This window comes from Bos grunniens, chromosome 15 (assembly GCF_055505025.1).
Source record: "Bos grunniens cultivar Pamir isolate PY7600 chromosome 15, Bosgru_T2T1.0, whole genome shotgun sequence".
Lineage (NCBI taxonomy): Eukaryota > Metazoa > Chordata > Mammalia > Artiodactyla > Bovidae > Bos > Bos grunniens.
The window spans coordinates 39,797,653-39,816,595 of NC_141179.1; the positions used below are offsets into that span (position 1 = coordinate 39,797,653).

The window sequence follows — 18,943 nt, forward strand, 5'->3', positions numbered from 1 at the left end:
TTTTAACTGGTGAAGATGACTTTTTTCTCTAGTCTTTTAGAACACGGACTCTGAGTAGATGATCTAGATACTGCTATTGAAAGAGTAAATCAGATAAGTTTTCAGAATAATGCAATTTGATTTTCAATGAGAAGAACATTCCTAAATAAAGACAATTATTCTTCCTATAAGATTTTAAGTCTTTACAGGTGACATTGCTTACTTTATTAGGAAATTTTGGCACAATTTAAAATAATTTGATTAATGGTATTTTTCCTTTTGTCTTCATTATCCCTATCCTACTGAGTCTTCATTTTGTAGGGATTTGGGGGGATATACAACATTTTAAAATTATTTTAAATGTTATTAAGTAGTTTGTAACATTCTTTTACTTGAAATGTGAGGACCTTCTTGTGACTTTCCCCATTTAATTTCTAAAAGTGTGAACGATTGTTACAACTTGTTTGTTTAGTTAGACTAACTGGAGGTACCTTGTTTCGGCCTTTTTTTTTTTTTCCTCTCTGGTTTGGTGTCCAGAAATGTTTTTCTAAGCTTGCTTAAGTATAAAGTTATAAAGGCAGAAGTCTCATGTTAGAGTTTTTTGTCATACACTTTATAGAATATTTTTTTCTCTAGTTTGGCTGATTTTTAAAAAGATAATGCCTGTGTTATTATAAGAGTAATACATATTTATTACATAAATTTGATAGATAAAGAAAAGCACATAGAATAAAATACAAATGTTATCAAAAGAAAAACTTTAAATATTTTTGTATATAACCTTTTTTTCCTGTGTATATATAAAAATGTAAATTCACATGTATACACTTAAAAATGATTTAGGGATATTACTACATGTACTGTTATATAACCCCCCTCCCCTTTTTTTTTTTTAATGAAAAGCAAACTTAATCAGGAACATTCCCTGTGTCACAGGGTAGTCTTCTATAGCATAATTCTTAAGAATTACATAGTGTTTTCTGTATACATGTTTTGTAATTTATTGAATTTGAGTTTTTCTGGTTCTTGATAAAAGATCAGTTTGATTTCACAGCGTAAATTTCTCTAAAAAAGAAGAATATCTTAAGGAGTTCAGTAAAAATACAATTTTGATACTTTTCAGAAGGAAAAAGATCCTTAATGTGATTATACAATGAATTCTTTAAAGATAGGCACATTTTTTAAAACAGAGCAAATAAGATTGCCATAATAAAGTATAGAAAATATTTTTTAAACATCAAGGAAACGAGAGCTCAGATGAGCTGAGACTTTTTAAAAATGCTATGGCCAGCCAAAAGAGTTTCTTATGTTACACTTGCAAAAGGTTATCAATGAAAGTGTAATAATAGTGAATGGGAATGAGACAAGAAAAAAAAATCCATCAACTCTTATTTAGGAGCTTCTTTGGCAGAAAGGAAGAGCAAACTACCACCATCATCAATAATAATAGCAAAGACATTTCTAGTAAAGAATGAAACCACCATTAATATAGAGATAGGTAATGCATCTGGTTCAATGAATTGTCTTTTGGAACATCTTATAGTTAAAAAAGAACCTGACTGTAAAATCTTAAAATTATTGATATTATTTGTAGTCTTTAAAGAGTTTCAGGAGAATACAAGAAGTACTAAAAGATGGGAGATCCTAGGCCTGATTTTGAAAAAGATAGTAGATTTTAGAGTAAAAAACAGAAGATAGTTTATGACTAACTTGAAGGAAAGAACAGGTTAAAAATTATCCAGAATGGGTTTGCTAAAAATAGATTGTCAAAACAACTTTAATTTTTCTCTGATGCAGTTGGTAGTTTAGTAGCAAAATGTATTTGTACTTCAACTTCATTATAACTTAGTTTTTGGTGAAGTCTTTATATATATATCTCCCCTTGGGTGAAGAAAAATGAGTTAACCATTAGTGGATTGTGTTAATCAACACAGTTTTCATTTTGAAGGTCAATGTTCAGAGGTTATTGATCTTAGAAGGTGGCTGTGTTCATTGGTTTGTCTTATTGCTTATGGAGAAGGAAAATTCTTAAATTTATAGGTAACAGTGAAGAAAGGATAGTAAATAAAAAGCTAATGATCCAAAGTGATTTCCAAATCTGATTTGTTGAACTAAATTAAAATGAACTTTTGAAGAATCTAAGTAAGAACTGAAAAGCAAATATATATTGTTAGCAGGACTTTATAGCATCACATTTGGAAAAGACTTGAGGGGTAGTTGTTGGCAATAAACTTGATATAAAACAAAAGTACAGTATGGCTGCCATCATCCCATCTTTTCCCCTACCACCACCCCCTTAGAAACCATCGTAATGAATGGGAAAGAAGGTTAGAGCCACTTCATTACACCAAAGTATTGTCTTTAGTTCTGTGTAAATTCAGAAGGAAGGATGTGAGTAAATTGGATGCCTTATCAGCTTAGGAAACTGAAAATTCAGAGGTCTTGGGGGCAACTGTGATAGATGTTAAGGAATCTCACAATAAGAGTTGTGTCTTCAATATGTGAAGTTGTCTTCAAATATGTGAAGAACTGTCATTTGGAAAAGAAACTATACTCACGTTTGAGTCAGACTTGGTTAAGGTTAAAAGCATGAACCCTAAAGTTGTGCTTCTTAGGTCACATCTCAGACCTGCCACTTGCTTAGCTACATGACTTTAGGTAAGTTATTTAGCCTCTAAACCGTCATTTTCTCAACTGTGAAAAGAGGATGGTTTTGTGGATTAAATGAAAATATGTGTAAAGTGCTCACTGTTGTGCCTGACATATTCTAAATGCTCAAATGTTAGCATTGTTGTTGTTATTTGGTCCTAGAATATAGAATAAAGACAATGGTTCTCAACCAGAGGGTTAATGGTTTGCCCTTCATTGAGCATTTGGTTTTAGTCTTTAATTTTATCAATCTAATTGCAGTGTAGTTCAGATTTTAAATTTTAATTCTTTTAATACTTAAAATTTTAGTATGAAGCATAGGAGGAGGGAATTTAATGGAACAAGTTAGTTTGTGTTTTCAAAAGGCCATTTGGGGGACTTCCCTGGTGATCCAGTGGTTAAGACTCCATGCTTCTAGTGCAGGGGGTGCGAGTTTGATCCCTGGTCAAGGAACTAAGATCTCACATGCTGTACAGCCCCCATCCCCCCAAAAAAAGGCCATTTGAAAATGAGTGAGTGTGGGATTGCTTTGATTTCTCTCTAGAATCTTGGTTTGTGAAAGTAAGCTTTGTTAAAATATTCATGGTCATATGATAAATATTTCTAAAACTAAGTATTGTATTTGTACTTCATATATTTTTTCTATTGGTTTTACTTTTTAGTAGAAAAAGATGCTCCCAAGGTCTTAAAAAAGGAACTCTTCCCCTCCTCTTTTCTGCAACTGAAAGACATGCAGGATCTTAGTTCCACAATCAGAGATCTGACCTGTGTCCCCTTTTATTTGCCATGAAGTGATGGGACCAGATGCTATGATGTTAGTATTTTGAATGTTGAGTTTCAAGCCAGCTTTTCACTCTCCTCTTTTACCCTCATCAAGAGGCTCTTTAGTTCCTCTTCATTTTCAGTCATTAGAGTGGTATCATCTGCGTATCTGAGGTTGTTGATATTTCTCCCTGCAGTCTTGACTCCAGCTTGTGGTTCATCCAGCCCAGCATTTCAAATGATGTACTCTGCGTAGAAGTTAAATAAATTGGGTGACAATACACAGCCTTGTTGTACTCCTTTCCCAATTTTGAACCAGTTCAGTTCCATATCCAGTTTTAACTGTTGCTTCTTGACTTGCATACAGGCTTCTCAGGAGATGGGTAAGGTGGTCTGGTATTCCCATCTCTTGAAGAATTTTCCAGTTTGTTGTGATCCACAACAGTCAAAGGCTTTAGCATAGTCAATAAAGCAGACTTTTTTTTTCTGGAATTCCCTTGCTTTCTCTACAGTCTAACGAATGTTGGTAATTTGATCTCTGGTACCTGTGCATTTTCTGAATTCAGCTTGTACATCTAGAAGTTCTTGGTTAACATACTACTGAAGCCTGCCTTGAAGGATTTTGAGCATATCCTTACTTGCATGTGAAATGAGCACAGTTGTATAATAGTTTGAACATTTTTGGGCATAACCCTTCTTTGGGATTGGAATGAAAACTGACCATTTCCATTTCTGTGGCCACTGCTGAGTTTTCCAAATTTGCTGGCATATTGAATGCAGCACTTTAACAGCATCATCTTTTAGGATTTTAAATAGCTTAGTTGGAATTCCATCACCTCAACTAGCTTTGACTTCACACTCCAGGATGTCTGGCTCTAGGTGAGTGACCACACCATCATGGTTGTGTGGGTCATTAAGACCTTTTTTTGTACAGTTCTGTGTATTCTTGCCATCTCTTCTTTATCTCTTCTTCTTGGTCCTTGCTGTTTCTGTCCTTTACCGTGCCCATTCTTGCATGAAATGTCCCCTTGATATCTCCAGTTTTCTTGAAGAGATCTCTAGTCTTTTCCTTTCTATTGTTTTCTTCTATTTCTTTGCATTGTTCATTTAAGAAGGCCTTCTTATCTCTCCTTGCTATTCTCTAGAATTCTGCATTCAGTTGAGTATATCTTTTCCTTTCTCCTTTACGTTTTGCTTCTCTTCTTTTCTCATCTATTTGTAAAGGCGCCTCAAACAACCACTTTGCCTTGTTGCATTTCTTTATCTTTGGGATGGTTTTGGTCACTGCCTCCTGTACAATATTGGGAACCTCCTTCCATAGTTTTTCAGGCACTCTGTCTACCAGATCTAATCCCTTGAATCTATTGTTTCTTCACCTCCACTGTATAATCATAGGGATTTGATTTAGGTCATACCTCAATAGCCTAGTGGTTTTTGCTACTTTTTCCAATTTAAGCCTGAATTTTTCAAAAAGGAACTCATGATCTGAACCAGTCAGCTCCAGGTCTTGTTTTTGTTGACTGTATTGGGCTTCTCCATCTTCAGCTGCAAAGAATATAATCAGTCTGATTTCAGTATTGATCATCTGGTGATGTCCATGTGTAGAGTCATCTCTTGTGTTGTTGGAAAAGAATGTTCGCTATGACCAGCATGTTCTCTTGACAAAACTCTTGTTAGCCTTTGCCCTACTTCATTTTTACTCCAAGGCCAGACTTTCACCAGCAGACATATCCACAGCTGAGTGTCGTTTCCACTTTGGCCCAGCCTCTTCAATCTTTCTGGAGCTGTTAGTAATTGCCCTCTGCTCTTCCCCAGTAGCATATTGGATACCTTCCAACCTGGGGGGCTCATCTTCTGGTGTCATGTCTTTTGCTTTTTCATACTGTTCATGGGGTTCTCACGGCAAGAATACTGAAGTGGTTTGCCATTCCCTCCTCCAGTGGACCGTATTTTGTCAGAACCCTTCAGTATGACCTGTCCCTCTTGGGTGGCCCTGCATGGCATGGCTTATAGCTTCATAGAGTTATGCAAGCCTGTTTGCATGACAAGTCTGTGATCATGATCTGTGTGTGATCTGTGATCATAGTGATTATCAATTTTTCAGAAATATTTTATAATTTTTATGGTAGGGCTTGAGAATACAAAGTATATAATGGTTTTTAATTCCCCAATTTTTATCTCTAACCTGGACTTTTCCCTGTACTTTAGACTTGTGTATCTAACTCCATATTTGGATGTATTAGACATCCACTTGGATGTCTAATAAACATTTCAGTGTTAATGTGTGTAAAAAGCATTTATACTTTTCACACCTAATCCTCCCACTGTTATTCTAATGTGGGAGAATGATAACTCAAAATCTGAAATGTTTCAGTTTTTCAGGCCAAAATCAGAGTTATCCTTGATTCCTCTGTCTCACCTCTTACTTTTAATCTATCAAATTCCAAAGTCTTGTTCTTTAGAATACATAGTCTAGTCCACTGTTTGCCATGTACACTGCTACAGCCCTGGTCCAAGTCACTTTGGCTGTCGCCTAGATTGTTTGTGGTAGCCTCCAGAATGGCCACTGACCCTACTGTTACCTTCTTTCTTTCACTGTCTGCTTCATCTAACAAAAGTTAGATCATGTAATTCAAATTTTATTGGTACCTATTTCACTCAGATCAAAAACAAAAAAGCTTTGAACATTCTTTGAAGGTCTTTCATAATCTGGTCCTAGTCTTATCTCTGAGCTCATCTTTTAACACTGTCCTTCTTGCTATCTGTGCTCCAACTGTCCTAGCCTTCTTGAATGCCTTTAAAAAGCCAAGGAGTGCTTTTGGCACAGGATCTTTTTCATCTACCCTTCCCTCAGTCTCATAGTTTTATGTTTTACTTCGTCTTTGCTTAGACATCTTCTCCTCTGAGAGTCCTGCTTTGGCCACTGTGTGAACTAGAACCTCTCACCTGAAAATGACGACTCTGTCCTGTTAACTCTGCTTTATTTTTCCTCATAGCATTTACCAGCATATGATATTTAATATATTTATTATATATGTTCTGTGTTTTTGTACACTTAAATGTTTAAATTTTAAGGGCAGAGACTTTGATTTATATCCACCATGGCTAGAATAATAAGTAGCATATAACAGATATTCAGTGAATATTTGGTAGAATGACTGCATGATAAAACTTAAAAGCATTGCTAGAGGAGAGAGTAAGAATAATTTTAGTTATTATGGGGTATAATTATTGTATGTTGCAAGTACCTAATGCTTTATTGATGAATTAAAACCATGATTATTTTTTAGAAGTAAAAAAATTAGCAATATAACAATTAGATAACTTCTTTTCAGAGACTCATCATTTTGGAGAGGTTCTTTCCTAGCAACATCTTCCTTTATTAAAAAAAGTTCAAAATCTGAGAAACCTCTGTCAAAAGAAACCTTTATTTTAAAGTCAAAAGAAACCTCTGTCACTGTCTGCATGAAAATAATTTTTGTCAGTTAGGAAAGCTGACAGTCACCTTGATAGTAAAGTGTTAAATGTTTGACCAGTGAGAGTTCCTTTTCCAGTGACAGTGCTTTAAAAAAAATCAGTTAATACATTCTGGACAGAGGGATCTATAGAATCTAGAAAAAGCTGGGGGGTGGGGGAAATGAGTATCTGGAACTTTTCAAGCTATAAAATTGGCTTGAAATATCAATAAATATCTTTTCATACGGAAAAAAAAAGAGTTCCTTTTCTGTCAGAATTCTTAGGATCTAGGTCTTCATTTCACTTCAAAGAAAACATACTCTTAGAGTGGTCATACAACAGTATATAAGGCTCCCTTGCTATTGCTGCTGCTTCTGTCTCACTAGAGTTGCTGACGTGTCTGACAGTGAGATTTTAAGAAGAGAAAGACTAGTATTAAAACTATTCTTGAGCTGTATTTCTTGTCTTTTGGCGGCAGGGGAGGAGGGGAGAATCTGGGACTTAAGTATGGTTTAAAATATTTATGGACAGTATGCATCAAACAACATACTAACAGATAGCCTTTTAGAGCATAACGCCTTCTTCAGTTGAGAACTGCCTTTTCAGTGATTAGTTTTTGTTTCTTGGGAAACTGACCATAAATTAAGAAGAACAAAAAGCTTATAGAAAAGGCAAACGGAAAAAAAAGGGAAAAGAAGGGAGAGAAATTTGCATTAAACTTGTTGAAAATAGGTTTAAAAGTTTAATTGCATTTCTTATGTCATCACAGTTGCTGACACTTAATGTGAGGATCAGCAAAGAGTTTTCTGCAAAAGGCTGGATAGTGAATGTTTTTGGCCATGTAGGCTACAGAGACTGTCAAAATCACTCAGTTTTGCCATTATGGAATGAGAGCAGCCATAAGCAATATGTAAATTAATGCACATGGTTGTGTTCTAATAAAACTTTATTTATAAAATGAGATAATGGGTTGAATTTGGCTTTGCAAACTCTTCACCTAACATTAAAAATGCTTGTAAAAATCATATGCAAATTGATTGCTTAAAATATATTAATATAAGATCATTTAAATGGTTTAGTTAATAAATCTAAAACATAATATAGAACATAGTAATAGAAACACCTTTTTTTCCCTCAAAATAATATTGCTTCTTTAATATGGACAAACTAATTAAAAAATGGATGGGAACATCTAATATGAAATTTACAAAGATGCTTATCTTGTTTTTAAGAAAAATGGTGCATTTTTAAAAGATGTTTAAAACATCTCATAAACTGTAAAGCTTTGTATCTGTATCTCTACAGACACAAATACATACACATGGAAGTATTTGACAAGGAAAAAACAGTTGACATGGGAAATGCTTAGATGTTATATATCCTGAAATTTCAGCTAAATTCAGCAAACATTAATAAGATGCACCAGGATATGGTGTTGCTGGAAGTATTTAAAGATAATTCCAGTGATATCATGTAAGGTTGTATATCCCATGTGTGTACTACATAAGGGGTTCATACGTAAGTGAGTACCATTCACTTTGTAGATATTTTAGTTTTGTGTATTTGTTGCAATAATTTTCTAGCAGCAGTGCTGATAATATTTATTTTTGGAAATTTTTCATGTATTATTTCTTTGATAACCCCCCTCTTTTGTCTGTTCTGTGTGGAACATATATTATTTGAATATTGAGTGCCTTCCTCTATTCTCATCCTTTCACTTTCATTTTTTATTTCTTTTATTACCAGTTTTTTCTTTCGGCCTTCTTCTAACTTTCAAAAATAGCTAAGAACTCTTTTTTATTCTCTTAATTAAATAATTCCTGTCCTTGTTTTATGGATACATTTGTTAATAGCACTGAGTTTATTGATTATAGGTTTTTTTCTGTCTCTACATTGTGTTTTGCCTTTTTGTTTATGTTTATTAAACTTACTGTGAAAATTTTTTATTTTATAAGAAGTTAAAAAAATTGTACTGTGAGTTCCTGGGTACTCTTCATCCAGCTTCCCTCTATGATAACATCTCACTTAAGAGTATCAAACTAGGAAAATGACATTGATACAATTCTGTAACTGACTACAGACATCGGTTTTTATATGTACTCTTTTTCTGGTATATATTCTGTGTGATGTTTTTATCACATACAGATTTGTGTAACTACCACCACAATCAGGATGCAGAACTTTTGTATCACCATGAAGAAACTTTCATGCTGCCCCTTTAGAGTCTTACCCTTTCCCCGTCCCTAACTTCTGGCAACCTCTGATTTGTTTTCCATCACTGTAATTTTGCTATTTTGAGAATAATATGTAAATGAAATCAGATAGTATGTAAACTCTGGGGTTTGGGTTTTTTCATTCAGCGTAATGCCTTTGAGATATGTACCACTTTGTTGAACGTGTCAGAGTTCATTTTTTTTTTTTTTAATTTTTGAGTAGTATTCCATTGTATGTATGTGCCACACATTATCCATTCTGAGAGTGGCATGGGTTTTGTTATAAACTTTGCAATATTGTTGTATTTAAAAATTTCTCTCTATATATTACTTTAGTTTTATTACCTCCAACCCCTGTAGGAATCCACCATTTCACTGTACAAAATGATAGAGACCCTAAAATTTCTCTTTGTTAGGAACCTGCCTATCATTGGAGTTTTATATATATAGAGAATTTTTTAACAAATTAGGTGGCAAAGTCACATGTGGAAATTCATATGAAATTAATATTCCAGAGTTTGATATAAATAGATACTTGCTTCCGAGGGTGACTATTTTAGTAAGATTTAAAAACTTTGGAGAGACTTACTGCCTATTGATTTTGATGTTAAGTGAAGGTTGGTATAAGATGAAGTCAGAAGCTCATAAAGTTGTAAATTTTAAAAATGAAACTTTTTTTTTGCAAAAAAATATTAGGGTTTGTATTTAAGATGGGTTTGTTTACATATCTAGAGGTGCTGGAATCATTCTTTTTTAAAAAAATTTTATTTATTCTTATGGACGCACTGGGTCTTCGTTGCTGCACGTAGGCCATCTCTAGTTGTGATGAGGGGTTAGTGTCTAGCTGTGCATGGTCTTCTCATTGCCGTCACTCATTGTGGAGCATGGGCTCTCGGCTGGAAGCATTATTTCTTAGTTAATAAAAATTGTGATCTTAGAGGATTCATGGTTAAGGATTCTTATTTGAGTTCTGTATTAACATTATTCGATAATAAATTTGATCTGTGAGATTTTCAAGTGGTGATCAGTTGGAGATGGTAGTTGTTTTTTAGTCTGATGGTAGAAAAACTTCTGGTTTCATGAGAACATGAACCATTTTAAGAGGGGGATGCAAGAATCTATGTAGTTTAGTGAAAGATAATTTATAATTTAATAGGACAAGAAAAGCATGACTTTTTTTTACTTGTGTGTAATTGAAATGATTAAGTAGCAGTTTCCTGGAAGAGTAGTCTTAATTGGGCTGTGTTTGGATAAGAGGCCAGTTTTGGTGTATAGTTTGGTAAGTTTTGATGTATGTATGCACTTATGAAACCTCATCACAATCAGGGTAGTGAACAAATCATTCACATGCAAATTTCCTTGTAAGCTTTTTTTTCCTCCTTCTTCTTCGAACTCCCACACTCCATGCCTGGACAAACCACCAATCTGTTTTCTGACACAAGACATTAGTTTGTATTGCCTAGAATTTGATACAAATGTATCATATTTGGGGAAGGAATGGTATTTCTCTTCTTTCACTGAGCTTAATAATTTTGTACTTGATCCATGTTATAACTTGCATCAGTAGTTCATACTTACTGTTGTTAAGTAGTATTCCGTTGTATGGTATACCACAAATTGTTTATCCAGTCATCTGTTCATAAACATTTAGGTCATTTTAGGTTTTGCTTTTTTAAATGATATTGTTTTTAAAATTTAGATTTCTGATTGTTGTTGCTAGTATATAGGAATATTGTTTACTTTTGAATATTGATCTTCTGTGACCATAGTAAACTCACTCTTTAGTTCTAGTAACTTTTTTGTACTAGAGTCTATAAAAGATGATTATCTTCTCTGTAGATTAGGACAGTTTTGCTTCTTTTTATAATCTGGACGCCTTCTATATCTTTTTCTTGCCATATTGCTCTGGCTAGACTCTTGAGTACGCGGGTGAAGAGAAATGGTACAAGTGGACATTCTGGTCTTGTTCCTGGTCTTAGGTGGAGAGCATTTGGTCTTTGACCACTAAGTATAATGCTGGTTGTAGGTTTTCCATGAATATCTTTTATCCAGCTGATGAAATTCCATTGTATTCCTATTTTATTGAGGGTTTTTGTTGTTGTTTGTTTGTTTGTTTTTTAAAACAGGTTTTAAATTTTATTTTATTTTTAAACTTTACAATATTGTATTAGTTTTGCCAAATATCGAAATGAATCCGCCACAGGTATACCCGCGTTCCCCATCCTGAACCCTCCTCCCTCCCCTACCCTCCCTCTGGGTCGTCCCAGTGCACCAGCCCCAAGCATCCAGTACCGTGCATCGAACCTGGACTGGCGACTCGTTTCATACATGATATTATACATGTTTCAATGCTATTCTCCCAAATCTCCCCACCCTCTCCCTCTCCCACAGAGTCCATAAGACTGATCTATACATCGGTGTCTCTTTTGCAGTCTCGTACACAGGGTTATTGTTACCATCTTTCTAAATTCCATATATATGCGTTAGTATACTGTAGTGGTGTTTTTCTTTCTGGCTTACTCCACTCTGTATAATAGGTTCCAGTTTCATCCATCTCATTAGAACTGATTCAAATGTATTCTTTTTAATGGCTGAGTAATACTCCATTGTGTATATGTACCACAGCTTTCTTATCCATTCATCTGCTGATGGGCATCTAGGTTGCTTCCATGTCCTGGCTATTATAAACAGTGCTGCAATGAACATTGGGGTATACATGTCTCTTTCCCTTCTGGTTTCCTCAGTGTGTATGCCCAGCAGTGGGATTGCTGGATCATAAGGCAGTTCTATTTCCAGTTTTTTAAGGAATCTCCACACTGTTCTCCATAGTGGCTGTACTAGTTTGCATTCCCACCGTTTGTTTTTTTAAATCAGGAATGGATTTTGGATTTTGTTAAATGTAATTTCTTTGCATATTGAGATACAAGTTTTTCATTAATGTGTTAATATGGTGAATTATATTGATTGATGTTTGAATATTTAACCAATCTTGCATTTTTGATACAAAAATCTATAGATCATGATGTATTGACTGTTTTGTATATTGTATTCAAATTACTAAAATTTTGTTGAACATATTTGAATCTATGTTCTGAAGGTTGTAGGTTTGTAGTTTTATCTTACAGATATTATCTGTAATATCTTTCTCTGGTTTTGGTATCTGGGTAATGCTGGCCTCATAAAATGAGTTAAGAAATACTATCTTTTCTTTAGTTTCTAGGGGATTTTGTGTAAGATTGCTATTATTTCTATCTTAAATGCTTGGTAGAATTATCAATGAAGCCATTTCAGCCTGGAGTTTTCTTAGAAGGAAAGTTCTTAACTACAAATTCAAATTCTCTAATAGACATTGAATTGTTCATTCCATCTGTTTCTTCTGGAGTGCAACCCTATGAACTGTAGCCCACCAGCTTCTCTGTCCATGGAAATCTCCAGGCAAGAATACTGGAGTAGGTAGCCATTCCCTACTCCAGGGAATCTTCCTGCCTCAGGGATCGAACGCAGGTTTCCTGTATTGCAGACAGATTCTTTACCCTCTGAGCCACCAAGGAAGCCCAGTTTGGCTAGATATTTTATCAATTTTATCGACCTTTTCAAAGAACTAGCCTTTGTTTTCATTGATTTTTTTTCCCAATTCTTTTTCTATTATTTTGATTTCCACTCTGTTCTTTAATAATTTTTTCTACTTTCTTTAGGTTTATTTTGTTCTTTGTGTAGTTTCTTTTTTAAAAAAACTATTTATTCAGCTGCCTTGGGTCTGGGTCTTAGCTATGGCTTGTCTAGCTGCGGCTTGTAGGCTCGGTAGTTGCAGCAGGTTGCCTTTCTAATTGTGGCTCGAGGGCCTAGTTGCTCCGCAGCATGTGGGATCTTAGTTCCCTGACCAGGGATCAAACCTGTGTCCCCTGCACTGCAAGGTGAATTCTCAACCACTGGACCACCAGGGAAATCCCTGTCTAGTTCCTTAAGGTAGAAACTGAGGTAATTTTTCTTAGACCTTTCTTCTTTTCTATTATAGGCATTTAAAGATATAATTTGCTTTCTAACTACTGCTATAATATCATGCCATTCCACAAATTTTTATTCACTGGGCTTTTTCCCTTCAAAATTTTCTCTTTTCCTTTCTGATTTCTTATTTGCTCCATGGGTTGTTTATAAAGATGTTATATAATTGCCAATATTTGGGAATTTTCCAGGTATCTTTCTGTTACTAAATTTTAATTCACTTGTAATCAGAGAACACATTTTGTATGAATTTTTTTGAAATATATTAAGACTTGTTTTATTGCCCAGAATATGTTCTGTCTTGATAAATGTTCTATGTGCATATCAAAAGAATGAGTTTTCTGCTCTTGTTGGATGAAATGTTCAATAAATGTCAGTTAGGTTAAGCCAGTTGATAGTGGTGTTCAAATCTTACTCCTCTTTACTGATTTTCTGTCTGCTTTTTCTATTAAATATTCTAAGAGGGATGTTGAAATCCATGACAATAATTGTGGAGTTCTCCTTGTAATTTTAGTCCTTTTTTGCTTCATGTGTTTCGAAGCTCTGTTATAAGGCAGAAGAACTTTGGGGATTGTTAAGTGCTCTTAGGGGCTTCCCTGGTGGCTCAGCTGGTAAGGAATCTGCCTGCAGTGCAGGAGACCCCAGTGAATTTACCCCTTTATTCTTATAAACTGCCTTGGTAATATTCTTTGTATTGAGGTCTACTTGGTTTGATATTAATATACCACTCTTGTTTTCTTTTAACTAGTGTTAGCATAATTTGTCTTTCCTTATCCTTTTATATTGAACCTCTTTGTACCTTTATATTTAAAGTGTGCTTCTTGTAGATGGGGCATACTGTTTGTTGGGTCTGGTTTTTATATCCAGTGTGATAATCTCTACCTTTTATGGCTTAGACCGTTTAATGTGATTATAGATGTGGTTAAGGTTAAGTCTGTCATCTTGCTGTTTATTTTCTGTTTGTCCCATTTGTTCCTGTTTCCCTATCCTCTCCTCACCTTTTGCCGTCTTTTGGATTGTGTCTTTTTTTATGATTTCATTTTATCTCCTTTATTGGCTTATTGACTATAATTCTTTGTTTCTGTACTTCAGTGGTTGCTTTAAAGCTTTTAATATGCATCTTTAGTTTATCACTATTTACCTTCATTATATTAAATAATTCTCGTGTCATATGAGAGCCTTATAATATTGTACTTCTGTTTCTCTTCTCCCAAACTTTGTGCTATTTCCAGTATTCTTAATTCCTTTGTGTATGCTCAGATGGTAAAGAATCTGCTAGCAATCCCTGGGTTAGGAAGATCCCCTGGAGGTTCAATCCCTGGGTTGGGAAGATCCCCTGGAGGAGGGCACAGCAACCCACTCCAGTATTCTTGCCTGGAGAATCCCATGAGCAGAGAAGCCTGTCCGTCCATTGGCTGCCGTCCATGGGGTTGCAAAGAGTTGGACATGATGGAACGATTAACACTTCCATATTTTCACCTGGTGTTATTTTTTTCTTTAAATTTGTTCTTTAAATTTTCTTAAAGTGCAGATTTGTTCATGATTAATTCATTCATCTTTTTCTGCGTGTTTGTCTAAAAATGCATTTCCCTTTTATTTTTGAGAGATATTTTTACAGGATATAACAATCTTAGGTTGCCAGCAGTTATCATTTTGGGTTTTATTTTTTATTAAAATGTGTTTGGGATTTGTTGTACATGTTGCATCTGTGGGTTTGTGGTTTTAATTACATTCAAGACATTTCTTCAAATGTTTTTCTTTTCCTCACCTTTCTTCCTTTATGGACTCCATTTATACCTATATTAGGGCTCTTAAAGTTGACCCATAGCTCACTTATGCTTAATTTATCCTTCTATAATGAATAGTGTATTCATTTGGGTATTTCCTACTGCAGTCTTCAAATTCATGAATCTTCTGTAATGTATAATCTTCCATTAATTCCAGATGAATGTATTTTTCATCTCAGATAACATTTTTGTCTCTAGAAGTCTGATTTGTATCTTTTTAATATTCTATATTTCTACATAACTTTTTGAAGGAATATGGTTATAATGACTCTTAATGTTTTTGTTTCTAATTTTAAGATGTGTATCTAATTTTAAAGTTTTCTTATTTTAAGATATTTGGGGTTGGTTTTAGTTGAGGTTTTTTTCCTGCCTTTTTGCTTGCCTGGTAATTTTTAACCGTATATTGTGAATTTACCTTGTTTGGCTGATGGATATTTTTATACTCCTATAAATTTTCCTGAGCTTTGTTTTAGGATTTAGTTTACTTACTTGGAAACGATTTGATTCTTTTACATCTTGCTATTAGCATTCGTTGGATGTGACTAGGACAGTACTCTGTTTAGGTTTAATTATTTCCCACTTCATAGCCAAGACCCTTTAGATTCCCCCTCTAGTGCCCTTTTATGAGGTTCTTCAGCCTCACTGTGGGGAGAGAGAGACAGGCCCTTTTCCTGGCTCTACACGAGTCCTGGGCAGTGTTTTCTCTAGCTCTCTGAGTCAGTTGTTTCTCCAGCTTCATTAATGAGGTTTCCTCATGTGTTTGTTGATTGGCGCTAGACTGCAGATTGCTGAGGTTTTCTCTGTGCTGCTCTTCCCTCTCTGGTATACTCTTTCCTTAGGACTCTGCCACCTATTGTCCCCAACCTCTCAGCTCCTCATCCTTAACTCAGAGTCCATCAGCTTCTGCCTGGGTTTTGCCTCTCTGGGTTTTACTCGAGAACTCTTCTCAAGGTAGTCATTTGGGGCAGGGGTTGGCCTTTGTTGTTGTTGTTGTTCAGTCGCTAAGTCGTGTCCGACTCTTTGCCACCCGATAGACTGTAGCCCTCCAGACGCCTCTGTCCGTGGGATTTCCCAGGCTAGAATACTGGAGTGAGTTGCCATTTCCTTCTCCAGTGGACCTTCCCAACCCAGGGATTGAACCCATGTCTTCTGCATTGGCAGGCAGATTCTTTACCACTGAGCCACCAAAGAAGCCCATGGTTAGCCTTATCTGATTTGTTTTTTCATCTTCCAGGGATTACTCTCTTTTCCAAATGTCCTGTGTCTTGTCATTGTTTCATATATTTTGCTTTTGGGTAGTTTCAGACAGGAAGGTAAATTTAGTCCTTGTTTCTCTGTCTTGGCTAGAAGCAGGTGTTGGGGCTGATACACTTTTCATCTCCTTTCCTGTTCTCAATTCATGTGTCCCAAACTCTTAGATGCAACATGAAACAGAGTTATCCTCTATGAACTTGCTTGTCCTCATTTTCATTGCACTTGTTAATTATGTTTGCCCTTAGAGTGCTTTCCTGATCTAAAATTATTTAATTAAATAGAGTAGGACATAATTAGTCTTCCATGACATCTGATTTTGAAGGTCTCATTCAGAGTGCATTCCATTTGAGAATGAAAAAAAAGAACAGGGATATATTATGACACCTTTTGCATTTGTTTAATGTCTAAACAGTTTAGAAATGAAGCCAGTATTTAAGCAAAATACTTAGTGGTATTTAATCTTTCAGCTATAAAGATGTCTAGTTGAAATCCTTTTTCAGTAAATCAGTTGGTTCGGCCCTTACTGAACATTTATCCTTCATTTGCCTTAGTTGTAATTGTGCTTGTATCTTATCTGTTATCAATTAGATTCATATTTAGAAAATGTGTTTATTAGTACATTTAAAACTTAGCTAGAATAATTTGAGGGTTTTTTCCAGTATAAATGCTTATTCTATTATTGTGGATTCCTTTCTTTTTCCTACTTTAGGAGATGAGTCAGAAATTCCATTGTTCCTATTGTAAGGTTTTTAGCTTAAAAGTATGATCTTTTGATTTGTTCTATTTAAAGAAAAAAATTATGTTCCAATGATGTGATCCTACTCTGATCTTTTTCACTGGAAGGAAGGTGGGAATAGAGGGTTGTTTTGTTCTTTTTTTCTTTCTGTAGATTTATGAGAGACAGATGACTGATAAAAACTGGTCAGTTGCCTTTATTTCCTTAGAAGTCACTCTTAGGGTAGATACAGAGTCAGCCTTATTTATTGTCTTTTTAGTCTGTTATAGTGAGATGATATGGAGAAGGCAATGGCACCCCACTCCAGTACTCTTGCCTGGAAAATCCCATGGATGGAGGAGCCTGGTGGGCTGCAGTCCATGGGGTCGCAAAGAGTCGGACATGACTGAGCAACTTCACTTTCACTTTTCACTTTCATGCATTGGAGAAGGAAATGGCAACCCACTCCAGTGTTCTTGCCTGCAGAATCCCAGGGACGGGGGAGCCTGGTGGGCTGCCGTCTATGGGGTCGCACAGAGTCGGACACGACTGAAGTGACTTAGCAGCAGTGAGATGATAACGATCTTCATAATGAAAGAAACCACTAAAATAACGGTGTTACAGCTAATAAATCAGAGGAGATGATCCCTGAGCATTGTTGGATTTAAAACTGACTCATCAAGATTAAATTTTTAAATAATGTGGTTTTGGTGAAGGACAATAGGGTAACATCATGGAAGAGGCTCCTGGAATAAATTGGAAGGATTAGCTTACAGTGTTACGAGCATATCTACTAAAATTCCATGCGACTCTGAGCAAAATCTTGTAATTTTGAACTTTAATGTCATCACCTGTTAAAACTAAATAAAGTAACATTTAGTGGGTGATTCTGTTGTACCAGGCACATTATTGGTCAGTTTATTGGTTATTCTTCATTTAATCCTCATATTAAATTTAGAAAGTCAATAGAGTCTGCAGTTTACAGATGAGGAAACTAAGGTTCCAAAATGTTAAGTTAGCATTCAACATGTTGAGCAATTAAGTATTAAAAGACAATTTGATTTTAAGTCTTTATGACTCTGAAGCCATGAAGTTCCTTTGATTCCTATCTTTTTCCTGTTTCTGAAAAGCACTTTAATATTTTTAAATGATGAACTATGTTGTTTGCTAATAAGATGGTAAATTTTCACCTGCCTTAGGTTAGGCTCTTTCATTTTTGTTCCTATCAGTTTTCTTACTTGCAGTGTACTTGATTATTAAAATCTTAGCTATTTGTTTGTGCCAGGTTCACCAGCGATTTACAGTAACATCTTCTTCTTGTGAGATCTTAGAGCATTTATTATCTGTCATTCATTTATTAATTTTATTTGAGATACATTTAATTATTTCATATTTTAAATTTGGGATAACATTTGAATTGTTTACATTGTTTAACTGGAATAATTCATGTATAACTGCTGCACTTAAATCATAAGCATTCTAAGGAAGCTGCTTCCATCCTGGCATGTAGTAGCATTGTGTACATAGTACGTATAACTTAATAAATAATTGTGTGAATGAATGCTGTCAACTAGAATATCTTAATCATCCTCAGTTATTCACTTCCCATGGGCAAATTTGTTCTATGTAAGATGTTTAAATGTCTTTAAATAAAGTGTAAAGTCAGTGCTATTAGCTTTTTTGAAAAATGCTTTTCAAAATTTTTCAAGAGAGTTCAATCAAAATGAATTGATTGGAGTTAGCATGTATTCTTTTTTTTTTTTTTTAATTACTTTTGGACAATGTTTCATGGCATGTAGAATCTTAGTTCCATGCCACATGCATTGGACTTGGGGGGAGTCTTAACCACTGGACTACCAGGGAAGTCCCTAGCATGTATTCTTATTTTATTTGGCAGCAAGACCAATTACTTTGTCCCATACCTCAGTGTTTAAGAGTTCCAGAAGCTAAAAAAAAAAAAAAAAAAGTTCCAGAAGCTGATGCTCACCCTTTCCTTTTCCCTTAAAATCAGAAAAACCAGGAGAACACTTGAGTTATATTTAAGAGATTTGGATGGTCTCTACTGCTAGTACTACTACTGCTACCTCTTCTACTATGCTGCTAACTCAACAGTCAGTTAACCTTTC

At 35.0% G+C, this 18,943-nt stretch overlaps 1 protein-coding gene across 13 annotated transcripts in view; it reads left to right on the forward strand.

Annotated features, from left to right (window-relative positions):
• The window catches only part of BTBD10 (BTB domain containing 10), a 75,274-nt gene that overhangs the window by 30,928 nt on the left and 25,403 nt on the right, over window positions 1-18,943 (forward strand). The gene's annotated exons all lie outside the window — the stretch shown is intronic.